The sequence below is a fragment of the Schistocerca nitens genome, chromosome 4, assembly GCF_023898315.1.
Source record: "Schistocerca nitens isolate TAMUIC-IGC-003100 chromosome 4, iqSchNite1.1, whole genome shotgun sequence".
Classification (NCBI taxonomy): domain Eukaryota; kingdom Metazoa; phylum Arthropoda; class Insecta; order Orthoptera; family Acrididae; genus Schistocerca; species Schistocerca nitens.
In genome coordinates, this window is record NC_064617.1 from 145305418 (window position 1) to 145333353 (window position 27936).

The following is a 27936-nucleotide window of genomic DNA, read 5'->3' on the forward strand; positions in this document are numbered from 1 at the left end:
CTTGTACTGCATCTGTTATTGCACACCATGTAAAACAAAAATTTTAGAAAAAGAATGTCACATTTAAGTAATACTGTTTGTTTTATCTGGATGCTACATATTACTGCTGTTCCTAAGAAGAATTATGGGAAATTCAGTTTTCTCTTGTCATAGATCTTATTGCAATATACTGTGTAAAGAAGTGACTGTGCTGTGTAGCTCATTTTCATAACACTTGGTGTAATGCGGGTAATTCTTAGTAGTTAAATGTTTTAGTGTATGGTATTCTCCCTTTCTGTGTATATACCATTTTTAAGCTTACTTCACTTGCATTTATTTTATTATGTCAGGCCAGCCATCCTTTGCTTCTTCAATTGTGCCATAGACAAGTACACTGACTGTAACCCAAGTACCTGCACAATGGTCAACTCATCAGGGATTGCACTGTTGATGCCTGGGTTGGAAACTACCCATCCAAGCCAAGGAGTATGTGCCTGTTATGGCTGGTGCACAGGGACTCTGGGCAATGCAGCAAAACCATTCTTTTTATCGAAAACTTTGAGGACCAATTTTGGAAGCTGAGTATGTGTCAAAACTTCAAAATGGTTCATTGTCAGTTAAAATTTCCTTTGCTGCCTAATCTATAGCTCTTCAGGGATGTGGTAGCCTAGGGGATATACCTGTTACCATTGCTCCACACAAAACTTTGAACGAGGTCCAAGGAATCATCTTCCATAGAGATCTTATGCCCCAAACAGATGAGGAGCTCCAGACTAATCTCCAGTGGTGAGGTGTATGTTTTATCAGATGTGTACGGAAAGGACCAAACAATAATTGTATGGATACAGGTGCTTAGCCTTTGAAGGGAATGTCCTCTTGGAGAAGGTTAAGGTCATGGTGTACAGGTGTGATGTGAAATTGTATGTCCCACCACCCATGAGGTGCTTCAGATGTTTACGCTTTGAGCAGACATCATCCCACTGTATGACGCCAAAATCTGGTAATTGTGGATGTTCACTCCACGAAGGTGGTCCACCTTTTTGTATCAACTGTGTGGAACATTAGTTGTTAAGAAAGAACAGGAGATCCAGGAATACAAATCTATTGACCGTCTCTTGTATACTGAGGCACAGAATAAATATGAATGCCTACATTGTGCGGATATGGCAATCAAGCCTTTGCAATGTTTACCTACCTCCAGGTGGGCCACTTACATGTGTTGAATTGAGCACATTAACCCAACAACTTCTCTCTCCCCCCCCCCCCCCCCCCTTTTCTCCTGCTTGGGAGTTTCAAGCACACCAACCAGTGTGAGGGAGTACCACTTCATCTGGTAGGGGCCTTCTAATTGACAATCTTCTCACAGATTACGATATGTGCCGCCTCTATCATGATTCTCCTCCGCACTTCAATGCCACCATTCTGGCTGTTGATCTAATGATCTCTTTCCTCTAATCTTGTGGCTTTGTTACATTGGTCACTACAGAACAACCTTTGTGACAGTGACCACTTTCCAGTGATCCTGTAATTTCCCTGCCACCACCAGACTGACTGACTGATTGATTACCTTATTGGACACTTGTTAGGGCCAACAGGCCTTTATGTGCCTCTGTTGTTACATTTGCCGCCTGTCTGTCAAATTGTATTGATGAGTTTGTGCAAGGCGTCTGACGTCATGCCCCCTCTGCTGGAACAGGCTGTTCCCCTTTCTACAGGTCCACCCCCTACCCCCCCCCCCCCATCCCCCCACCACTACCAACGTACCATCAGCTGATGCTGTGGTGGGCCAAAGACATTGTAATAGCTATTCAGGATTGCCAAAAAGCCCTGCAATATTCAAACGTCATCGTTTGCAGACCAACCTTATCACTTCTAACCAACTTCATGCTGAGGCACGCTATTTAATCAAACTCTGAAAGAAGGAATGCTGAGAGCATTATGACTCTTTTCTGGGGACGAATGTCTCTTCAGCTCAAGCATAGGCTAAGCTCTGTGGTTTTATAGGCTGCCAATGTTACAGAGCTGTTCCGTGATTTGACATATGGGGTGGTTCTTGTACCGATCCGTCGGTACCCGCAGAACACCTTGCAATCCACTTTACAACAGTGTCGGCGTCCTCTTCTTATCTGGCTACCTTTCTACTGCAGAAGCGACAAATTGAAGATGTGCCTGTATGTTTCACTCTTCACCGACTGGGAACTACCTCAGGCACTTACCTCATCCCGACACGGCCCCAGGCTCTGAGTCAACAAAGGACCCTGTGGGATGCCTTTCTTTTGGGCCTGTGTGAAGTACTGACTCTAACCCAGAACACCTGAATGTTCCCCAAAGGCAACGTCTCCTAGGGGCCTCACCAATATGTACTGTAAGTTGATAGACAGGATGGTGGTCTACAGATTATGCAGGGTTCTTGAATCTCGGGGACTTTTATCTCCCTATCAGTGTTGTTTCTGGGTTGGATGACCAACAACTGACAATATACTTAGGTGGTCCCCATACTGATTTTTGTTTGTGTTTTTATCCCACAAGTTGTTCTGGGTTAGAGTCACCACTTCACTCAATTTCCCATGGATCCAAGAACAGCAGTCCCACAGGACACTGTTTTGAGTGTCACTCTTTCCCTCATCACCATTGATGGGTTGGTGATCTCTGTTGGGCCACTGATCACCAATGCCATGTGCGATGATGATTTTTGCATTTGGTACAGCTCCCCCTGGTAGTGTCTGCTGAATGTGGCAGGAGCCATGTGGCAGACCTCTGCATAGGCTATTTCCCATGGTTTCCAATTCTCTTCTATGAAAACACACATCATACATTTCTGCCATTGCACCACAGTCCATCCTGAACCAGAACTGTACTTAGGTACCCAGCACCTGGACGTTGTAGCACAGTCTCATTTCTTGGGCCTCCTTTTTGATAAAAAAACTAACCCATGTTCACCACCTTAAGACTAGTTGCATGCAGGAACTTAACTCTCTCTGTTTCCTTACCCACCATCTTGGGGTGTAGGTCATGCTACTCTTTCAGTATTTACTGGCCATGGTTGTGTCCCAACTGGACTGTGGTTGCCATGTTTATGGCTCAGTAGCTCCTTCAGCTTTAAAACTGTGAGACCTGTTGACCATTGGGGTGTGTGTCTGACCACTGGTGCCTTTTGGACTTGTCCTGCAGACAGTCTCCTTGCTGAAGGTGGGATCGTCTCCCTTCAGATTTGATGGTATCAGCTGTCCATGATCGTCCTACATATCCCATTCTTTTTACATATGAATGGTGTCATCCTCCTTATTCCCACCCGTGTGTGGGAGTATTATTTGGTATGCATCTCACTTCCCTCTGCCAAGATCTCCATCTCTGCTCCATTTGTTTGCCCACCCGCTCTCCCTTGGTGGTGCCCAGGCCATGGATTAAGACCAGTCTCTTCCAAAGTCCTAAAGACCTTGATGTTTTGGCATCTATTATGTCCATTTCTTTGAGAGTTTCAAGATGCTCCCATCTTTTAAAATGAGCTCTAAAACTGTGGATGAGATGGGATATGCTTTTATATCTCCTGCCAGTATGGAATGTCATTTGCTGCCAGGAACATGTAGTGTGTTTATGGCAGAGCTGACAGCAATTAGCAGAGCCTTTAATTTTATCAAACGTGCCTCCTTTGGCCATTTTTAGTATGTAATGACTCAGTGAGTACTCTCCATGTTGTTGACACTCTCCATGCTGTTGACCGTTGCTGTTGTCACCACCCTTTTGTTTCCACTATTCATGTCCTTCTCGTTGACCTTCGTCATGCTGTCTGCTCACTTGTCTGTCTTTGGATCCCCAGTCATGTGGATATCTCAGGGAATGAAATGCCCAGCCATTTGGGTAGAGGAGCGCTTACTCACTCCCCATTCTCTTTGCTGAACCCAGCTGCAGATTTGATCTCTTTTCACTCAGAAATGGAATGCCATTTGGTGGGCTACTGCCCCATCTAATAAATTTCTCACCACCAGGGAAACTACTGCAGCATGGGACTTTTCCTTCCACATAACCTGGAAGGAGTCCACAGTCCTGTATGTCACCTCCGTATCGATCACACCAGGTTAACCCATAGTTTCTTTTCTGTAACAAGCCACCCCCACATTGTGGTTGTGGAGCCGTACAAACAGTAGCTCTTATCTTGATTGAATGCTGTCTCCTTTCAGTTTTCCATGTTTCCGGACTCATTGCCTCTAATATTGACACATGATTTATGGATGGTTGAACTGGTTCTCAGTCTTCTCTGTGAATGTGGCTTTTATTTCAGTTATAAGGTTTTAATCTACCCCCAGAGCAGGGGCAAGGTGTTGGGGGATAGGGCGTCTCCCATTGTATGCTAGCTCAGGGGTTCCCCAACCCTACCTCCTTGACCAAGCTACTCCTTCATCCGTATTTTACTCTGTTTTAATCACTTGTTGATTTGATTCGGCTCCTTTCTGCTGCACCCAGTTTTCTATTCTGGGCATCACACTTTGTCAGATATAGGGCGCCCTTATCTATAGTGGTTCAGCGGTGGGACAGTTGTGGGTGGATGTTTCATGTGGCATGCAGAGCACTGGGGACACCCACCTGCTGACTGCCCAATCTTGCTTTTATTATTGAGGTGCAAAAGATGTCCATTACAGTCTTAGCCTTCTCACTTTTACTTTTATGAATCTCTCACCCAAATCAGAACACATCCTTAGTGCTGTATGTCTCTACTTCCAGATGCAATACTCTGGGATCAATTGTTGATGACCTCATTGTTTGCTCCCCACTTCCAGATGCAATACTCTGGGGGATCAATTGTTGATGACCTCATTGTTTGGTCCCCCCTCACAAAAAAAATAATACCCAGTAAACAAACAGCATTTCACAGTTCACTCACTGTCTTTTAAAGGTACCTTCACACTGAAAACCAACTCCAACAAACTCAGTTGACAACTATTTTCAACTCGAAATATGACTTAGTTTACGACCGTTGTCAACAGTTTTTTTGAAGTCGAGTCTGAACAGTTGAGGAAAGTTTTGTCTCGAGTTTGTAGTTTATGGTCAGTGAGCAAAAAATACGTGAGAGTTGTGTGGCTTGCACATGCGCATTTGGCGTATTGTCTGCTGTGTTCCTTTCCACAATGGCAACTCACGAGTGGATGACAGATCCAACAATTCAGTTTTTGTTAGAAATTGAAATGAGGAAACCTTTGTAGGATCCTTCTGATTCTCCATATAAAGACGGATATAAAAGGAAAGATTTGTTTAAAGAAGTTTCAGATAAAATTGGTATACCACTTGCGGAGTGTGAAAGGAAATGGACAAATATGAAAACACAGTACAATCGTGAGCTGCATTGTAAAATGGTCAAAACCAAAGGTGGGTCTGGGGCAACTGAGATCTATGTTCTGAAATGGATATTTTATGAGCATATGAAGTATGTGGAAGGTGTGAACAAGCCAGGGAGTAAAATATTTGCAGTTGTGAGTAAAATGTCATTCACTGGCGTAATTGAAGCTGTAAGGCTTTTCGTCAGAAATTTCGTAATTACAGCTGCATTTTCAGCGGAAATTTATTTCTCTTGTCATATCATTTTGTCAACATCTGATACAAAGTAGTGTGCAAATTAATGGCTTACATTGTTAATAATTTATGCTATAATGGTTTTGTTTGGTAGTTTTTTTTGGTAGTTCAGTAGTTTGGGATTACACCTTCTTCAACCAACAATTCAATTAAGACATGTTGTTGACCTCTCATCAACTGTCTGTGTAGGGTTCCATTCTTTGCACTTTAAAACACAGCAGAAAACCACAGCAGTGAACAATTAAATGAAGCTGTTGAGGAGATCCTACTGAACAGTCATGTACATGGTGCATAAGAGTGCCCCTTCCCCCCTGCAGGTCCAGGTGTTAGAATAGGCCCGTGGTATTCCTGCCTGTTGTAAGAGGCGACTAAAAGGAGTCTCGCACCTTTTGGCCTTTATGTGATGGTCCCCTGTAGGGTATGACCTCCATTTTAAAAAATTTTCCCGAAGAGCGAGCCAATTGGGGAAGGGTGCCTTACATGGTGCATCGTGTCCATCGTGCATTGAGATATTTAGCCCACTTTCTCATCGTGACATTGCAGTCCTGCTCATCCTCCACCTCTTCAGTGAGGACACCTTCCTGGGTGCATTTACCTCCACCCACCATGTTGTTTTCTGCACCGATGATGACCATGGAATTCTTTGCACCTCACATCCAGTACAGTAGCCAGTCTGTTGTGGTGGGGCTGCCATGTACCCTGTTGGTTGTAGCCCCTGACAACACAGGGATCGCTCTGCTGGTGTCTGCGCCATTAACTCCCCACATATGCCAAGGAGTAGATGCCAGTCACCCTGGGGCATTGGGACTCCCGACAATGGCCATCCTGCCAGGTGGTCTTTGCTGCGGCTGGGTGGCACCTGTGGGGAGGGCCCAAGGTCGGAGTGGGTGGCATCAGGGTGGATGACGCAGGATGAAGCGTGCCACGTCATCACTTGCTGGTGATCAATTGCCAGCAGTCTCCAAGCATTCCAAGTCTCGGTACAATGCAAGGACGTGTGATCCTCAATTGTTCCCCTCCCTGGCCACACCATGGGAGGAACACCAGGCTAAGGATGGCAGCAAACCTTACTTGCCCTGGTACCTCATGTGTACGAGAGCTGATAGGGACTCCGTTGTCTCGATGAAGCCTCAGTTTTTTGTAGAACATTTAGAGAACAAGTTTGGGGAGGTGGACGGCTTGTCCAAAATGTGGTCAGGGTCAGTCTTGATAAAAATGGCATCCTCTGCCCAGTCTCGGGCATTACCCACTTGTGACAAGCTGGAGAATGTTTCCGTTACCTTCCACAGGGTCCTTCTTTTGCGGTCTGACGAGGAGCTGCGCGCCAAATTAGAGCGACGAGGAGTTCATTTCGTACGGCACATTTGTTGGGGTCAGAGGGATAATTAGGTTGCCATCAGTGCCTTCATCTTGGCCTTTGAGGGTGACACATCACCTGAGAAGGTCAAGGTGGTGGTCTACCACTGTGATGTCAAGCCATATATACCTCCCCCAATACGGTGCTTTAAGTGCTGGAAGTTCGACCATACGTCTTCCCGTTGTACTTCCAGCATCACGTGTTGATATTGTGGACCCTGTGTCATCTGCGGAGAGCATCATTCCCATTGCTCACCAGACTGCAGCATTTTACAGCGAGAATGGAAAATCATGGAATACAAGACCCTAGACTGACTGACCTACACTGAGGCCATGAGGAAATTTGAGCACCTACATCCTGTAGCTCTGACGACCTCTTATGCCGCTGCTATGAGAACAGTTGTAGCTCCATCAGTTCTGCGAGTTCCAGTTGGCTCTCTGAGCTGGAAGACCACACCTGCCCCCTTGAAGGTGGGGGGCACTTCCCTCCCTGTTGCTCCCGCACCAGCACCACCTGCCTCGGGAGCACTGCCCCCCCCCCCCCCCCCCCTCAACCATCAGGGACACAAGTCCCCTCTCCCCAGCCAGAGAAGAGTAAGTCTTCTTTGGCTCCTCTCACTAGAAAGGAATCCCTTGGGTCACTCCCTTCCCAGGTTCCTGCTAGTGGGCAAGATGACACCTGCCAATGGCTGAAGTGCCCAAAAGCAGCTGGTCGTAGGGCTTCACGATCATCCTCCGTGCCGGAGACTGAATCAGTGGAGGCCTCCCAGCCAGAGAAACCCCAGGATCAGCGAGAGAAATCCAGAAAGAAGACCCCCCAAGACCAAGGGAATTGTGGTGGCAACCACACCACTGCTGCCTACAAGGTCTGCGTCTGAGGATGAGGTGAAGATTCTGGCGTCTGCTGAGGACCTAGATCTCGCCAGACCCCCTAGACACAATGGATATAGCCTATTCAGGAAGTAAATCGGTGGCAGCAGGTGACCCTGAGGCATAGGCTGCCTCATTGAGTGTTTCCTGCCTTCCCAGTCTCACGATCATTTCATCCTCCAGTGAAATTGCAGCAGTTTTTTTCAACCACCTGGCTAAGCTACGGCAACTGTGAAGCTTTACACCTGCTTTCTACATTGCCCTCCAGGAAACATGATTCCCAGTAATGCAGACCCCTGCCCTTCACAGCTACAGGGGATATTACAAGAATCGTAGTGAATATAATAGTGTCAGGTGGAGTTTGCGTTTGTGTCCTGAACCCGGTATGTGCCCCTTCAAACTCCTCTTGAAGCTGTGGCTGTCACGATATGGATGACACAGGAAATATCTGTCTGCAACGTATATATCCCTCCAGATGTTGTGGTACTCCTGAACATACTGGCTGCAGTGATTGATCAACTCCCTAAACCTTTCCTACTTTTGGGAGATTTTAACGCCCGTAACCCCTTGTGGGGTAGCTCCATGCTTACTGGCCACGGCAGAGATGTCGAAAATTTACTGTGCCAACTTGACCTCTGCCCCTTAAATACCTGGCCAGCCACACATTTCAGTGTGGCTCATGGTAGCTATTCGCCCATTGATTTATCAATTTGCAGCCTAGAACTTCTTCCATCTATCCACTGGAGATCGCATAACGACCTATGTGGTAGTGACCACTTCCCCATCTTCCTGTCACTTCCCCGGCGTCATCCCCATGGATGCCTACCCAGATAGGCTTTTAAACAAGGCAGACTGGGTAGCTTTCACCTCTGCTGTCACCTTTGAATCTCCCCCATGTGGCGCCATTGATGTTGTGATTGAGCAGGTCACTACAATGATAATATCAGTAGCGGAAAACGTGATCCCTCATTCTCTAGGGTGCTCCCAGCAGAAGACAGTCCCTTCGTGGTTGCCAGAAGTCGCTGAGGCAATTAAAGAGGGTTGGCGAGCTCTACAGCGACATAAGTGGCACCATTCCCTAGCGTACCTAATAGCCTTTAAACGACTCTGTGCCTGTGTTAGCCTGCTTATAAAACAACGGAAACAGGAGTGTTGGGAGAGGTACATGTCGACCATTGGGTGCCATACGTCACCTTAACAAGTCTGGACGAAGATCAGACGTCTTTTTGAGTACCAGACCCAACAGGTGTCACTGGCGTTAACATCAATGGTGTGCTCTCTACCAACGCAAACGCGATTACTAGGCACTTTGCAGAGCACTACGCTCGAGCCTTTACGTCGGAGAACTACGCCCCAGCCTTCCGTTGATGTGGATAGCTATTAGCCAGTCAGCCTCCCCAACATTCTTTGTAAGCTGCTGGAACATATGGTGTGTCGACGATTGGGTTGGGTCGGGTCCTGGAGTCACGTGGCCTACTTGCTCCATGTCAGGGCGGCTTCTGCTACGGTCTCTCTACCACAGATGATCTTGTGTCCCTTGAGTGTGCCATCCAAACAGCCTTTTCCAGATGCCAACACCTGGTTGCCGTTTTGTTTACTTATGTAAATCATTCGACACGACCTAGTGCCGTCATATCCTTGCCACATTGTATGAGTGGGGCCCACTCCCGATTTTTATCCAAAACTTCCCATTACTCCATACTTTCCGTGTCCAAGTTGGTGTCTCCCACTGTCCCCCCCCCCCCCCCTCCCATCACCCCCCACCCCCACCCCCGCCTGTATTCAGGAGAATGGTGTACAGCATGACTCTGTATTGAGTTTATCTCTATTTTTTGTTGCCATTAATGGTTTAGCAGCAGCTGTAGGGCCATTGGTCTCGCTTTCTCTGTACGCGGATGACTTCTGCAATTCGTATTGCTCCTCCAGTACTGGTGTTGCTCAGTGATGCATAGAGGAAGCCATTCACAAGGCACAGTCATGGGCTCTAGCCCACGGCTTCCAGTTTTCAGCCACGAAGTCATGTGTCAAGCATTTCTTTTGGCATTGTACTGTTCTTCCGGAACCTGAAATTTATCTTAATGACGATCCACTCGCTGTAGTGGAGATGTATCGATTGTTAGGACTGGTTTTCGATGCCCGATTAACTTGGCTACCTCACCTTCGTCAGCATAAGCGGCAGTGCTGGCAGCACCTCAATGCTCTCCACTGCCTGAGCAACACCAACTGGGATGCAGATCACTCTACCCTGCTGCAGCTCTACAGAGCTGTTGTTCAATCCCGCCTTGACTATGGGAGTCCGGTTTACAGTTCACCAGCACCCTCAGCATTGCGTTTACTCAACCCAGTGCCCCACTGTGGCATTCGTCTAGCAGCAGGAGCTTTTAGAACGAGTCAGGTGACCATTGTTCTGGCCAAGGCCGGGGTCCCTCCATTGCAGATCTGACATGCACAACTGCTTGCCAGTTATGTTGTGCACATTCATAGTTATCCTGAGCATCCAAATTACTGTCTCGTTTTCCCACCTGCGGCAGTTCATCTCCCACATTGATGGCCCAGGTAAGGGCTCATGATTGCAGTTCGCGTGCGATCCCTTCTCTCTGAATCGGAGTCCTTCCCTTTAGCACCTCTACTTGAGGTCCATTCATGTACACCTCAATGGTGTACCCCTCGGCCAAAGCTTCATCTGGATCTTTTGCATGGCCCTAAGGACTCCGTTAACCCGAAACTCTCTGCTGTCTCTTCCTCTCGTTTCTGGACATATTTCAGGGCTCTGAAGTTGTTTACACCGACAGCTTGATGGCTATGTTCACAGAGGCCATATTGAAGAGCATTCCTTGCCCACTGGCTGCAGTGTATTCACTGCAGAGATTGTGGCCATATCCGTGCACTTCAGTACATCCGTTGCTGTTATGGTGAGTCGTTTCGCCTCTGTTCTGACTCCCTGAGCAGCTTACAAGCTATTGACCAGTGCTCCCCTCACCATCCTTTGGTAGCGAACATCCAGGAGTCCATCTCTGCCCTGGAATGGTCCAGTCATTCAGTGGTGTTTGTATGGACCGCAGGACACATCGGAATCCAAAGCAATGAACATGCTGATTGGCTGGCAAAACACGTTACGTGGAAACTGCTCCTGGAGATGGGTATCTCTGAAACTGACCTGTGTTCTGTCTTATGCCGCAAGGTTTTTCGGCTTTGGGAGACAATTGGCAGCTCCGCATTGGCCATATGTGGCTCACACAAGGTTACCTCCTCAGTCGCGAGGACTCATCTCAGTGCTGCGCTGGCACCCAAATCACAGTCTTCCACCTCTTGCTGGACTGCCCACTTCTAGCCACTCTGCGGCGGACTTTTAATTTTCCCAGCATTGGTGTTGTCCACCGCCAGTAGCTGAATGGTCAGATTGTCAATCTTCTGGGCCCAGGTTTGATTTCCAGCTGGGTCGGGGAATTTTCTCCGCCCAGGGACTGGGTGTTGTGCTGTCATCATCATCATCATCATCATCATCATCCTATCATCCTCATCGACTGCAGGTCGCCGAAGTGGTGTCAAATTGAAAGACGGGCACCCACTGAACGGTCTGCCCGACGGGGGGCCCTAGCCATATGATTAAATAAAATAAATACCTTCAATTTTGGACGACAATGCCTCAACAGCAGCTGTAATTTTCATGTTTTATTCATGAGGGTGGGTTTTATCATTTAATCTGAGTTTTAGTTCATGTCCTTTGTCCCTCTGTGTCCTCCACCCTAGGGCTTTTAGGGTGGAGGTTTTAATGTGTTGCTGAGTGGCTGGCTTCTCCTTTTTTATTCTCATGGTCAGCCAGCCATGGTAATCTGCTTTCTTGTTTTTAGTCTCTTCTCCCTGTTTCTTGTGTGTCTTTATGGTTTCCTTGTCCTGTTTTGTCCATTGTAGTGTTTGTTGTCCTTCTGTCATTATTCTGGTTCTTTCTTTCTCCTGTTATTGTGCGGTACGTCTTCTTTGTTTTCTTTTTTCCCTCGGGTAATTGTTCTACTAGGAACAAGGGGCTGATGACCTCGCAGTTTGGTCTCTCTTTTCCCCCCCTTGTAAACCAGCCAACCAACCAACCCCCACCCGCACCCCCTTTTCCGCTGGCCTTTCCCATGATTACAAATATTTCTCTCTGTCTTCTGACAAATTAGTTTGGAGTTTTTCTTCTCATTAAAAACATGTCATTCTGCATTCTGGATATAATATCTTCTGACTAATGTAATTTACTTTCATCTCCTTTGAATTAATCTAGAGTGATCTGTGCTGCACCTCTTGCTCAACCCAAAACTAATCTGTTTTTGTATTATACTACCTGAAGAGACCTGCTATGCCTAGTCTATTTTTTTCCATTTTTCTAGGAATTGGGGAAAAAGTGTTTAACTAATTATCTCATTTGCCTGGAACCTAACTTATTCAGCGTATGTTCTTATAAACTGCATTTGATATTTAGGTTTGGAATGCAATGACAAGTAAGTTTTGTGATTCCCCAATACACATACATGCTACATTTAGTTATCTATACACATACATGCTACATTTAGTTATCTGTGTGAAGAATATCATTCTTTTAAAAATCACTCTGCAACATTTGAATATTTTCCATGTTCTTCATTGATATTCATATTGTACACTAATCTTATCAGAAATTGGAGTATTTTAGATTAGAATGGTAGGTTAGTTGAAATTATTAGAATTTGTGTTACAAATACTGATTTGTTTTTCCTTTTACATTTAGTATTTACGCTTTTATGAATTTTCAGTCTGCAGTAGTGTGCACTGGTTTATTTGAAATGTCCTGGCAGATTAAAACTGTATGCCAGACTGGGGCTTGAATCTGGGACCTTTACTGTGGTATGCAAAGGTTCTAGGTTTGAATCCTAGTCTAATACACAGTTTTAATCTGTGATGAAGTTCCTCTGATGTCATTTAGAAGCTTTTTTGTGAGGGCATTCTGGGAACATTGAGCAAATTTAGGACTTCTTTTAGGAAGTTAACACTCTCATTTTGGTTCATCATTGTGTCAGTGGTATTTTCTTTTTAGACAGTCGCTGTAAGCTGTGCTGCATGCAGTGTAGCGTAGCCATGTGGTTATCACTGGCTGACATGTTGCAAGTCCTCAGTTCAAACCCAAACACTATTATTGTTATTTAGTATTTGTCAATTCTGGAAGGTTCTCCAATTTTCCTATCTTTGTAATGTTTGTACGTTCACGAATATTCGATGTCAGCATAAATAGCAGCACACTCTTCATAGGAGCTCTGTTCTGTTCTGTTCTGTTCTGGCGTGCAGAATGTTGGTGTTTGTAATAAACATGCATCTGTGCTAAGTGCCATACTTCATTGACAACCCTGCTTTCAGATTCAGAGTTAAGTTTGGTACTGTGTGGATGCACCAGGTACTTCAAAACATCTACATCACCCTGGCTCATGAAAGCTGTTGCTTATACAGACACAACTGGAATACAAACAATATGTAGTTCTCTAGGACTGTACATTCAGCATGGCATTGGATTCCAGAACAGCAGCAAGTCAACTGCACGTCAGACATCCATCAGTGTTTTTCAGATACACTGCTCAGGATCTGACAAAATTACTGAAAGAATTCAACCGAATTGCCAAATACATTAAGTGGGATGACATGATGTGTTTGGCAAATGTGTACTTTCAGTTGTACAGTACAGCCTAGCTGTGTGACTTGGGAACAATGAACAGTAGCTTGATAATCGGGACAAATCACAGATTGAACTGAAGGAAACATTCAGCAACAATCAACAACAAGTCGATAACAACTAAAGAACAGGGTCTGACATCATGGGAAATGACACAATCCCACATACAGAATATTTTGGCCCTATGCCACATTGTGAAACAAATATGACTGACGCTGATAAAATCCCTCACTTACTGAAAGGGGTTGCAGAAGACATATACCAAGCTCTTCTGGTAAAGAATGCCATACCAACTGAGGAAGTCATCAGGTGTACCGGCACATCTATGAGAGGCAACAGAAAAAGCGTTGTTCGAAAGAAGTGTGTCTGACTCCTGAATGTGTCACTATAGCAGTTGTGGAAGACCACCAAAACCTCACCTCCCTCATACGCCAGGTGGTGAAGAAAAGAGATGCAGCTATCTATGAAACAAGATTAAGCAAGAGATAAGAACCACAAATGTCAACCCCACTCATCAGGAGGCAGTAGAGAGTAGTGAAGAAGAGGTCTGCTTATCTTCTAGCACCAATCTATGCCTCCAGGAAGAATGAAGTAGACAAACTCGGACTTATTCCATAGCTGTTAAGCAACAACCCAGCACTCGACCAACATAGGTACAATTAACTCCTCCACAAAGTACAATGCCCCACATAAGAACAGATATTTGGAGGACAGAGAACATCATGCAGGTGTGTTTCCACTGTCGTCACCTTGCACTCATGTTACTGCATAGAAAGATGATGAGTTTTTGACAACTACCACACTGCCAGATGTCAGCCATAATAACAGTTCTGTTCATACCATTCAGTTGCAGGTGACTGTAGCTGACTTGTGGGATCAAGCCCATCTTACCCAAAACAACATTGCTTTTCAAGAAGTCATAGCCATTCCCCATTGCAATACAGAGGAACTAGCCATTAGTTGCTTCCCAAGAAGTCTTAGCCATTCCCCATTACAATACAGAGGAACTAGCCATTAGTCTCGCTGCAAAATTCAGGAAAAGTAAGTGTGGCAACTATTTATGGAGATGTGGCCACCACATCGATTGTACTGTAAGTCACAAATGGGAAATAAGTCTAGCTGACAGGAAAAATGTATTGCAAGGCTATCAGTGAAAGAACACAGCCCTTCACATTTGCCATTTTACCAGATTGTAGTCATAATGTTATTCTCTGATGAGACTACTTGCAGGCATCACTAGTGATCAGATGTTATGAAGGATCAGAGCTCTAGATTGATGAAGATATTCCAACAAGGACACATAACAAAGATTGCTCTGGGTGATTGTTTGCTGTTGAAGATGTTATCCTGCCATCATCAACAAGACACATTCCAGTCATCAATTGGAAATGTTCAGCTAAACTGTGAAACATTCATAAATTGCAAAAAGCAACTCTCACTCACAAAAGAGATCTACATTCCAGCAATGAACATAGGCATTGTAGGTGGACAACTGTCACGACCAGCCACTAATCATCACTAAAGGTGTGCGCATAGGGGTAGCCAAGCCAGTCAAGGAACAACAGCTTAGTGCAATCAAAGAAGAATTGTGCTCCACTTCCACTGCAGACAATGCAGGAGAGGAAGCTACTATTGAACTGACAATATGATCTGGTCTGACCAAAGAGCAACAATGGCGAGTGCCAATTTGCAGATACTTTCAGATCCGGAGTGGAGAAAAGATAGACCAAGCGTGTTTTTGTGAAGTATATGATATTGCATATCAGTAATGAAGATCATCCATCAATCAGCTAGTGCTTGTAAAGGATGTTGCCTACTGACCAATGGATAATCCAGGAGGAAGTGGACTAGATGCTGTAAGATATCATTCAACCTCCAAAGTGTCCTTGGTCCTTTCCTGCAGCCCTTGTGAATAAGAAGAACAGCACATGGCATTTCTGCATTGACTATTGATCGCTGAATAAAATTGTGTTAAAAGCTGTCCACCTATTGCCACACATTGATGACACTCCAGACTGCTTAAGAGGAGCAAAATATTTCTCAACTGTGGACGTAGTCTAACCAGGAAGAGACTGCATTCATAAGACTTGATAGCCCCTGAGTTCAAAGTTATTCCGTTAGATCTGTGTAATGGTCCAACTACTTTCAATCATATGATGGACAACCTGCTTCAACACCTTAAATGGGCAGTGTGTCTTTGCTACCTGGGTGATGTTGTCAAAAAGACATTTGAATAACCTCTAACCCACTTGACAACTATGTAGAAGTGTGTTCAGATTGCAGGCCTCTGGATTAATCTGAAAAAAGGCTCTTTATCACTCATGAAATAAAAATCTTGGGGCACCTAGTAATGGCAGTGAAGTCCATCCCTGTCCAGAGGAGACAAGAGCAATCACCCATTTTCTTACTCCACAGAACATTCACGATGTGGGTAGTTTTCTCAGAATGTGCTCATACTACCAGTGATTCAGAAAGGACTTCTATATTGAGGCACATTCCACACAAGAACTACCATAAGGTGAGGCTAGATTTTCCTGGAATGAAGTGTAAGAAAGATCTTTCCTTGTCATAAAGGAAGCACTAACATCTTCAGTCCTAATACTGTACAACGAGAATGACGAGACAAAATTTCACACTGCTGTTACCGGCTATGGTACAGATACAGCTACAGGGCAAATTCAGGAAGTTGCTGAAAAGATGATAGTTTATGCATTCAGAGTACTTTCCAAGTCCAGGAGAAACTACTCTACACCTGAAAAAGAGTGCCTTGCAGGTGTTTGGGCAATCAACAAGTTTGTCATATTTATTAGGCAGAAACCAGATACAGACAGGAGGATGCTAACTGTCTTTCTAAGGAATCCTTTGGTGGGACAGAGCAGCATAGATAAAATCTCAGTTATCAGTGCACGAATGAAATTACTGCTAAACGGAGGGAGATCAAGCACTGCTGAAAACTATGAAAGAATTGAAGAAGAAGCAGTCAACCAAAGGATAATTCCTATTAATATATGGAACATTGTATAAGAGGGACAATGTTCCAGTTGTGTGGAAATGGGTGTTCATCATCTCAGCTTATCTACAGCCAGGTATCGTGAAGTATTTTTGCCACACTCCTACATTTGGTTGCGTGGAATTCATGAAGACACAAGATGCCATTAGATACAGGTATCATTGGCCAGGTCTCTACCGATCCATTACACACTATGTGAGCCATTTGTAAGGAATGCCAGTGACGGAAGCACATGCCTCACTCACTTCTGAGGCATGTGGTACCAATTCTGCTTGCAGCAGTGCTACTCCACTGAATTGTAATCTTGAAGTCTGCAAACGAGAATCAATGGATAATAGTCTGCACTGATTTCCTGACCCGTTACACTGTCACCAAACTGTGCTTTCTACAAAAGCACTGAAAATTGCAAAGTTCATGGTAGAAGGTATTATTTTGAGCTTTGAGTACCATGTGTGATGATCTATGATTGTGGAAAACTTTCCCAGGCATGGGTAGTATCAGAGGTAATTTTATGTTGTGACATCACCTGCAGGATGAGATCTGCCTACCATCCACAGATGAAGGGCCTCACAGAATGCTTTAATAAGGTGTTGGCAGATATGCTCACGATGTACGAGGGCTTGCTGAAAATTAATGCCTCCAAATTCTTTATGTGAAAACTTTTAAAGTGTTCTAAACAAAACAAACTTTAACATTATACGTCTTTATTCTTCACGTCCACATATTTATTTCTCAACATAGTCAGCCTGCCCGTGAACTCATTTCTCCCAATGAAAAACCAGTTTGTTGATATCATCACTGTAGAATATTTGGCTATTTTGGCAGAGCCACAACCTCACCTCTGCTTGCACTGCTTCATCACTATCATAGTGAAAACCTTGAAGATGTTCTCTTAAGTTTTGGAAACAGACAAAATGAGATGGGGCCATATAGGGACTGTATAGAGGATGATTGATGACAGTGAACCCAATTGTTGCAGATGTAGTAGTGCTCATGTGTGGTCTTCATTGTCATGCTGAAGGAGAAGATGCTCCATGTGTGAGCAGTTAGAAACTCGATTACAGCACGTTGTTTGTCATGTATCGACACAGTTAGGTTACACACCTCCACATTACACACAACAATTCAGAACCCTCTAGCTGCAATGGGTAACAACCTGCATCAGCAAAGCAGGAAAGTGAACAGAGTAAAGTGTGTGACATTTAATACCTCAACTGAAATTAAGAACAGAATAAAAAATTCGGAGGCATTACTTTTCAGTACACCCTCGTACATTGATGTCAGAGAGATTGTGATACAATACTGCCTTTCATGACATTTGCATGCAACACAGCCGAGCGAGACAGTACAGACTTTACAGCATTCTTTTTGCTCCATGGTCAAGAGGCTGAAATGATGCTGGATATACTGTTTCCATGTGAACTGGATGATACCTAGAATGACTATGTGAAACACCATCACTGGGACCAAAGAAGCAAGGCAGCTGGCTTGCATACAGACTATTGATGCCCAGGAGAAAGACTGAAAGTGCTATAACACCAAGCAGAAGCCAGTGAGACACAGCTGGAAGGTTTGGTTCGAATTTCTATGGCTATGCACAAGATGGAACTATTGAAAAAGTTACTAAAGAGCTACTTTGGGCTGTTCATGTCCTTCGTCACTGGTCAGACATTATGACTTGATTTGTACACTGTGTGGTTCTTTAGTGGATACAGGAACAAGGAACAAATACTGTTCATGAACAAAGAATACAGATACTAATTTATTCTAAATCTAGTATCAAGTAGTAAAAATAATACGTAACTTTGTTGCCGTAGTTGCAGCAGCAGTCACTAACAGTAGCTTGGGATGTAGAAACCTATACAGATACAAAAGATTTATATACTGATCAGCCAGAACATTACGACCACCCACCTACTATCAGTATAAACCCATCCAGGCAATAGCAGCATCACCTGGCGAGAAATGACTGTTGATCAGACACACATACGGTGCCTGTAGTGTCAGTGAGCGTGCTGTCCATATGTAGAATGGGGAAGGCGTGCGATCTATCTGAGTTTGCCTGAGTGCAGATAGGTATGGCCTGGAGGCTCAGCATGAGCATTTTGGAAGCTGCATGACTCTTTGAGTGTTAGAGGAATGCTGTGGTGAATGTCTTCAACATGTGGTGAAACCACGTCCAGGCATCATGAGGTTAGGCAGCCACACCTCATTACAGATGTCATAGGCCAGGCAGACTGGCAAAACAGGACAGGAGGCGAACTGTGACAGAACATAACACCAGACTTTAATGCTGGGCAGAGTACAAGTGTGTCTGAACACTCCTAACGATGGCCCTCTGCAACTGATAATCCGTGCATTTGCCAGTGTTAACATCACGACATCAGCAACTACAACTGAAATGGGCACATGGCCATTGACACTAGATGTTGGCACAGTGGTAGAGTATTGCCTGGTCACATGAATCCCAGTACCTTCTTCACCATGCCGATGGAAGGCATGAATCAGTCATCTTCCAGGGAACAGTTTCTTGACATTTGTACTGCGGGATGTAGACACACTGGCGGTGGCTCTATTACGCTCTGGGGAACATTCATGTGGGCATCCATGGGTCCAGTGGAGATCATGCAAAGCACCTTGGTGGCCAGGGAGTAGCATACGCTGGTTGCAGACAAAGTACACCCCTTAAAGAGAACAGCAGTGGCATTTTTCAACAAGATAATGAGCCATGCCACAATGCAGGAGTGTGATGTAGTGGTTGAGGAACACAGTAGTGGGTTCCAGTTGATGTGCTGACCCCCCCCCCCCCCCCCAACTTTCCCCAGAATTTACAAGAATTAGGGTGCGTGCGTGCGTGCGTGCGTGTGCAGATGGTGTGCTAACTCCCTCCAGTGATCTACCAGGTTCTCATTACTTCCACGCAACAGTGCATTGCCACCGTTATCCATGCCAGAAGTAGACATAGGAAGGTGGTCAAATGTTCTGGCTGATCAGTATTAGTATGTCACTCTTCAATACAATGTCTATTCAGATGATGTTGAGTGTAGCCACTATAAAAGTCTGTAAATGTTATTCAACTGACAAAAACACACAAAAGGGGCAGTGAATGAAATTTCGAACTTAAGTACACCAGCTGCTGGAGTTCCATAGAGGGGAGCAGCGTAGTCATTACTGGCAGTGCCCTCCTGCCACAGTGGCGGCTGTAGGAATTGCGGTGGTGTGACTGGTGACACACGTATTTGAAAGTGCAGTCTAACGGACAATGCCAGATACTGTAGTATGAAGCTGTACTACATTCTTGTGGCACAGATTGATGGTGTGCACTTCTTGTTCAAGAAAACTGAAGACCTGCTCAACGATTGTGAAAATTTCAATAGAGTAGCTGCCTCCAAGGCTCACCATAATGAAGAGAACGAGATAACATGACAAGAATACAAGGATTTGCCAGTACTGCCATGCAGAGGGCCATTGACAAGATCTGGATCCAGGGTTCAGTTGTTAGTTCCAGTTAAAACTCCAGAAAGAGTGGGTAATTTTTTCTCTGGGAGGGACAGCAGTACCACAATCTGTGGTGCACGCAGTGCAACAAAGCGGCTAATGTCACTGGCTGGTTTGGTGCAGATTGCTAGTTCAAACACAGCCACCAGCAATTATTTGTTATTTAGTATTTGTTATCTCTGGAAGGTTCTTGAAATTTGTTATGTTAGAATATTCTGAAATATATTATGTTTGTATAAATAGCAGCACTCCCCCTCCAGGAGTTCAGTCCTATTCAGGGCGTTCGTTGGTTTTTGTAATAAACATGCTTTCAGATTTAGATTTGAGTATGGTTACAATATGACAATATTCTGTATCTTCTGATTTATTTGTTGAACTATGTCATCTTTTTATTGCTAAAATTGTTTGGTCACAAAGCCATTCTTTATTTGCATAGGTTCTCCATAGGTGGATAAACCTTTTTGATGAGTTGAGTTGTTCCTGTGGCTCCATTACACTGAAGAACTCATTGTTAGGACAGTTTTGCTGGGCTGTTCTATTTCCAAGTTATAAGCTAGAATATTCAGTAATATTCTAGAACAGTAGGAAACATTATTTTAAGATGCAGGAATATTTGCAAAAGCTCAAGAACATTACAGAAAAATCTCAGGGTTTTTTTTTTCATTTGAAAAATGCATTCATGCGAACAACAGATGTCCTGGTGACCACCACAATATGATGATCATCACTTGACTTGCTCATATCTCCATTACCACAACAGCTATCAACCACTCCACTGGTAAAAAATCTAAAGGAGTAAGATACAGCATCCTCGGTGACCGTTGCTACTGATCCATATTCCAAGGAATGTAAGTTTTAAAAGATGTCACCTGAAGACTAGCGTGTGCCGAGGCCCTGTTACATGATGGGGTAACACAACCAATCCAATCAACTGTTTGCACCCCCTGCGGGTTCGGGGGTTAGAATAGGCCCGCGGTATTCCTGCCTGTCGTAAGAGGCGACTAAAAGGAGTCTCAAACGTTTCGGCCTTAATGTGATGGTCCCCATTAGGGTTTGACCTCCATTTTTCCAAATTCCACAGAAGTACGAACCTTTTGGGGAAGGACACCTTACGTGGTGCACCATCAGTCCTCTGTGCCCTAAGGCCTTGGCACTCTTGATCGTCTTGGCGTCATAACTGCATCCTCCATCCGTCATTTTGGGGATACACACCTGATGGATTGTGTACGTAACGCCCTTGGTGCGTCACCATCTGCACCCACGATCACTATGGACTACCCATGGCACCCAAAATCCAGCACGGTAGCCAGCCCGTTGTGGTGGGGTCGTCATGTACCCTCTAGGTTGTAGCCCCCTGACAACACAGGGATCGTACTGCCGATGCCTGAGCTGACACCTCCCCACGTAAGCCAAGGAGTCGATGCTCGTCTCTCTGGGGCATCAGGACTCCCGGCAACGGCCATCCTGCCAGGTGGCCTTTGCTGTGGCTGGGTGGCGCCCGTGGGGAGAGCCCCTGGTCGGAGTGGGTGGCATCGGGGCGGATGCCCCGCAATGAAGCGGGTGAAGCCTCAATCCGGTGGTCGCACGACCGCCAACGTCTCTAAGCGCGGTAAGTCAGAATTTAATGCTGTGACATATAACCCCAAATCGTTCCCTTCCCTAGCCACGCCATGGGAGGAACGTAGGGCTGCGGACAGACAGGAGCCGTATTCACCGCGATACCTTGTGTGCAGCAGAACCGATGGGAATTCGTTTTTGGGGACTAAGCCTCTCTTCTTTGTTCACCATTTTGAAGATAAGTTTGGGGAAGTGGCATCTGTTTCCAAAATGAGGAGCGGGGCTATTTTGATACAAGCAGTTTCATCTGCACAGTCACGAGCGTTACTCGCCTGTGAGAAGCTCGGTCACATCCCTGTTCTTGTCACTCCCCATAAGTCCTTAAATTTGGTCCAGGGGATTATTTTTCATAAAGATCTTCTGCTACAGTCTGATGACGAGCTACAGGAGAACTTTGCACGACGAGGTGTGCACTTCGTCCGTCGTGTCTTTAGGGGGCCCAAGGATAATAGGGTCGCTACCGGTGCCTTCATCCTGGCCTTTGAGGGTGACTGCTTGCTTGAGAAGGTCAAGGTCATGATCTACCGGTGCGATGTCAAGCCCTATGTCCCACCCCCTATGCGATGCTTCCAGTGTTGGAAGTTCGGACATATGTCCTCCAGATGCACTGCCAGCCCCACGTGTCGTGATTGTGGACGACCTTCACATCCTAATGCTCCATGTGCTCCGCCTCCCACCTGCGTTAACTGTGGGGAGCATCATTCTCCCTGCTCGCCAGACTGTGCAGTCTATCAACGAGAGCGGAAGATACAAGAAATTAAGACCTTGGACCGTTTAACTTACCAAGAGGCAAAGAAGAAGCTAGAACGACTCAACCCCACACCTCTGTTGAGGAGTTATGCTACAGTCACACTGCCGCCACCAGCTCCTGCACAGACTCCCTTCTCCGTTGGCCCACAGAGAAATCCAGTAACGTCTGCCCCACCGCTGGGACAGGCCACTCTCTCTTCCACTGCTCCAAAAACACCCAGTTTGGGAGCAGTGCGCCCCAAGCAACCGGGGACGTCAGTCCCCACCTCTCAGCCGGAGCGGCGACAGCCCTCTCCGGCTCCTCAGCAGGGGAAGCGACAGCTCTCTCCGGCTCCTCAGCCGGGGAAGCGACAGCTCTCTCCAGCTGCTCAGCCGGAGACGCAACAGCCTCCTCCGGCCTCACTTGTTTGGAAGGGATCCCTTGGGGGAGTCCCTTCCAAGGACTTCTCCAGTGTCTCACAAGACACTAGCCAGTGGCTGAAGAAGCCACCAGCTGCTGGTCGAAGGGCTTCACGCTCTTCCTCTGTTCCTGATAATGCATCAGGAAAGCCCTCCCAGCATGCCAACCCTCCTCCCAATGACAAGAGAGAGAAGAGGAAGCTCTCCAAGAAGGATAAGGACCCAGTGGTTCCCGCACCAACGCTTCCTGTCAGCTCAGCCTCTGAGGATGAGGTCGAGCTCTTTGCGTCCCCTGATGACCTGGATCTCACCGTCTCCTCAGAAACGATGGCCGTAGCGACGTCCGTCACTCAGTCGGTGGCAGCATGTGACCCTGCAAAGTAATTTGCCTTTTCAGTGCCTGAATGCCCCTACAGGACACACTTTGTACAATCCTCCAGTGGAATTGTGGCGGTTATTTTAGCCATCTACCTGAGCTATGTCAGCTACTAAGCATGACACCTGCTTTATGCATTGCTCTCCAGGAAACCTGGTTCCCGGCAATGCGGACCCCTGTCCTCCGTGGATACAGGGGTTATTACTGCAACCGTAGCACTTACAATTGTGTGTCAGGTGGAGCCTGCGTGTATGTCCTTACCTCTGTATATAGTGCTCCTGTGCCCCTTCAAACATCATTGGAAGCTGTGGCTGTCCGCGTAAGGACTACCCAGGACATAACCGTCTGCAGTATCTATCTCTCTCCAGGTGGTACAGTCTCCCTGACCGAATTGGCTGCACTTGTCGCCCAACTTCCCACGCCTTTTCTTCTCCTTGGGGATTTTAACGCCCACAATCCCCTGTGGGGTGGATCGAAGATTACTGGCCGAGGCAGAGATGTCGAGAATCTCATCTCCCAACTCGAGCTCTGCCTCTTAAACACTGGCGCTGCCACACATTTCAGTGTGGCGCATGGCACGTTCTCGGCCATAGATCTGTCGTTGTGTAGCCCAGGGTTTGTACCATCGGTCCACTGGAGAGTCCATGACGACTTGTGTGGTAGTGACCATTTTCCCCATCTTCCTTTCACTACCCCAGCGTCGATCCCATGGACGCCTGCCTAGATGGGCATTTAGCAAGGCAAACTGGGAAACGTTCTCCTCTGCTGCCACTGTTGAATCTCTCCCCCATGGTACCATCGATGTGGCGGTTGAGACACTGACTGCAGCGATTGTTTCCGCTGCGGAACGTACCATTCCTCGTTTGTTAGGGTGCCCCCGGCGAAAGTCAGTGCCTTGGTGGTCTCCGGAGGTCGCTGAAGCCATTAAAGAAAGTCGGCGGGCTCTTCAGCGACATAAGCGGCACCCGTCTTTGGAGAACCTCATTTTCTTCAAACGTCTCAGTGCTCAGGCACGGCGGCTCATCAAGAGGCGGAAACAGGAGTGCTGGGAGAGGTACGTTTCCACCATTGGTTCCCGTACTTCACCCTCTCAGGTGTGGATGAAGATTCGGCGCATCTTTGGAGTGCAACACTCTACGGGTGTCCCAGGGCTTACCATCAACGGTGCGGTATCCACCGATGCTGATGCAATCGCCGAGCATTTCGCACAGCACTATGTTCGGGCCTCTGCGTCGGGGACTTACCCGCCTGCGTTTCGTGCGCTTAAATGCCGGGAGGAAGGCAAACGGCTTTCATTTGCTTCTCGTCACCCTGAGACGTATAACGCCCCATTTAGTTTGTGGGAACTCCAAAGCGCCCTGGCACAGTGCCCCGATACAGCCTCTGGGCCAGATGGCGTCCACAATCAGATGCTCAAACACCTGTCCCCGGACTGTCAGCGATGTGTTCTTGCCATCTTCAATCGCATATGGGGCGATGGTGTCTTTCCGTCGCAGTGGCGAGAAAGTACCATCATTCTGATGCTGAAGCCTGGTAAGGACCCGCTTACTGTGGATAGCTATCGGCCCATCAGCTTGATGAATACTCTGTGCAAGCTACTGGAACGTCTGGTGAGTCGACGGCTGTGTTGGCTACTCGAGTCTCGGGGTCTTCTGGCTCAGTGCCAGAGCGGCTTCCGTCAGGGCCGTTCCACCGCCGATACTTTGGTCTTCCTTGAGTCTGCAATCCGCACTGCCTTTTCCAGGCGCCAACACCTCGTCTCCATCTTTTTCGACCTCTCCAGAGCATATGACACGACGTGGCGGCACCACATACTCGCCACGTTGCACGGGTGGGGTCTCCGGGGCTCTCTCCCCATTTTTATTCAGAATTTTTTATCTGTTCGGACATTCCGCATTTTAATTGGCACATCCCATAGTTCGCTTCATATCCAGGAGAACGGCGTTCCACAGGGCTCTGTATTGAGCGTGCCCCTTTTCCTTGTGGCCATTAATGGCCTTGCAGCAGCAGTAGGGTCGTCTGTCTCACCCACGTTATATGCTGACGATTTCTGCATCTTTTTCAGCTCCTCCACGATTGGTGTTGCAGAACGTCAGTTGCAGGGAGCCATACGCAAGGCGCAGGCGTGGGCCATCGCCCATGGGTTTCAGTTTTCCCCTGCGAAGACTTGTGCTGTGCACTTTTGTCAGCGTCGAACTGTCCATCCCCACCCTGAGCTGTATCTTCAGGATGCCATACCGTTTTCTGGGATTGCTGTTCGATGCCCGGCTTACTTGGCTTCCACATATTCGTCAGCTCAAGCGTCAGTGCTGGCAGCATCTGAATGCCCTCCGCTGCTTCAGCAACACAACTTGGGGTGCAGATCGTAACACGCTGCTGCAGCTCTACAAAGCCCTTGTGCTGTCCCGGCTTGATTATGGGAGTGTGGCGTATGGCTCAGCGTCGCCCTCAGCGTTGCAACTGCTGGACCCCATTCACCACTGTGGGGTTCGACAGGCGACAGGGGCATTCCGCACCAGTCCTGTTAATAGCCTACTTGCTGAGGCTGGGGTTCCTCCGCTCCACATTCGGCGTCTACAACTCTTAGCCAACTATGCTGCCCACGTTCGTTGTTCGCCTCGTCACCCTAACTACCGTCTCCTTTTCGCTAATGCGGCAGTCCATACCCCACACCGGCGGCCTCGATCGGGCCATACCATTGGGATCCGTGTTCGGTCACTCCTTAGTGACCTCGATTCTTTGCCTCTTCCATCTGCTTTTCAGGTCCACCCACATACGCCCCCTTGGTGTATTCGTCGGCCGCAGCTTCGACTGGAGCTCTCACAATGGCAAAAGGATTCAGTTCCTCCTGCAATCTTGCGCCGCCAATTTCTTGCTCTCCTCGACGCATCCCGTGACTCGGAGGCTATCTATACAGATGGCTCGATGGTTGATGGCCGTGTGGGGTACGCTTATGCTCATGCGGACTATGTAGACCAGCGCTCCTTGCCGGACGGCTGCAGTGTTTACACCGCAGAGCTAACAGCCATTTTTCGTGCCCTTGAGCGTATTCGTACCAGCACTGGAGAGTCTTTTGTCATTTGCAGTGACTCTCTCAGTAGTCTGCAGGCTCTTGACCAGTGCTACCCACGCCATCCTATTGTTGTTGCCATCCAGGAGTCCGTTCATGCTCTTGACCAGCGTGGACGTTCAGTGGTGTTCATATGGACCCCGGGACACGTTGGGATAGCAGGAAACGAACACGCCGACAAGTTAGCTAAAGAAGCCACCCGCAAACTGCCGTTGGAGATCGGCCTCCCGGCCACTGATCTCCGATCGGTGTTACGCCGTAGGGTCTTTGGGATGTGGGCAGACGAATGGCGCACTCTGTCTGTACCCAACAAGCTGTGGCGTGTAAAGGAGACCACGACCGTGTGGGGTTCCTCCATGCGGGCCTCTCGCAGGGATTCTGTTATTCTCTGTAGGCTCCGCATTGGTCACTCCTGGCTGACGCATGGTCATCTGCTGCGTCGAGAGGACCCCCCTCGTTGTCGCTGTGGTGCAACCATGACGGTGGCCCATCTGTTGTTGGAATGTCCTCTTTTAACCGCTCTCAGTCGTGCTTTTAATCTTCAGGGTGATTTATCATCTCTTTTAGGTGACAATGTCTCTATGGCAGATCGGGTTTTAAGTTTTATTCGCGCAAGCGGCTTTTATAGGTCCATTTAATTTTATTACATCACCCTCTTTTGTGCTGTATCTTTTCCTTTGTTTTGTGTTGTAATTCGACTCCCCCCTAATCTTTTAGGCTGGAGGTTTTAACGTGTTACAGAGTAGCTGGCTCATCCTATTATTTTCGTGATCAGCCAGCCACAGTCCTCTGCTGTGCAGTTTTAATTCCTTCTGCCTTTCTTCTCTGTGTTGTTTTTGTTGCTGTGCTCCATTTTCCATGTTTCTTTATTATTGACCTTTGGGATTTTCTTCCCCTGGGATTTTTATCTTCTGCTTTGAATGCTCATGGATGGTCTCCCTGTGCTCTGTGTGTTTATGAAACAAGGGACCGATGACCTCTGCAGTTTGGTCCCTTTAATCCTGTTGCCTGCCATAGCAGACACATACGCTCTTGAGAGAATGTGTTTCCACAGATGCATGTAGGTTTTCATTGTATCGCCGATGTGAGTTAAGTGTTGTTGGTACGCCCTGAGTGAAAGTGGCTTCATCATTGAACGGTATTAATGGGATTGCCCAGCAATATGCGGTTAGCCAGTGAGAAAATTCTAATCGCTTATCTTCATCTCCTTTTAGAAAATGCTGAATTTGCTATAAATGATAAGTACAGAAACCATGCACACGTAATGGCCACCGTATACTTGTTTGTGGAAATCTCTATGTACTCTTTGAAGGACTTAATAATGTCCTCTGCTTCATCCACACCTTGTTCATTTGCACTTTCAGATGAAATTTTACTGCAGGGCACTCCATCAGTCTCACGCAGTTTAGTGAAAATATGAATAAACACACTTGAATCTGGTACTCTGGCATTAGAAAATAGTCAGTCATATTCTCTACAAGCAGCAGCAGGGTTTCCCCTATGAAACATGTACACAAACATCGTATTGGGATATAAGCATTTGTACAATGAACATCCAGTCTGTTGCCAGAAGTTTAAATAAACAAACTTGGCCTAGATTCTGATACTCCTATGAGTATCTTCTTCAGAAATACATGCCATTACATTAGCTACATTAAAATATGTTACATGAATCATGAGCTAACCAGCTCAGATATCATGCAGCAGTAACTGTAATTAATATGCCCATTGAAACTGTAAAAGTGAGACAGATATGGCTAATGAAGAGA

General features: G+C 46.6%; 1 protein-coding gene across 2 annotated transcripts in view; it reads left to right on the forward strand.

Moving 5' to 3' along the window:
* LOC126251963 (uncharacterized) overlaps positions 1-27936 on the forward strand; it is a 143671-nt gene that overhangs the window by 39746 nt on the left and 75989 nt on the right. The window lies entirely within an intron of this gene.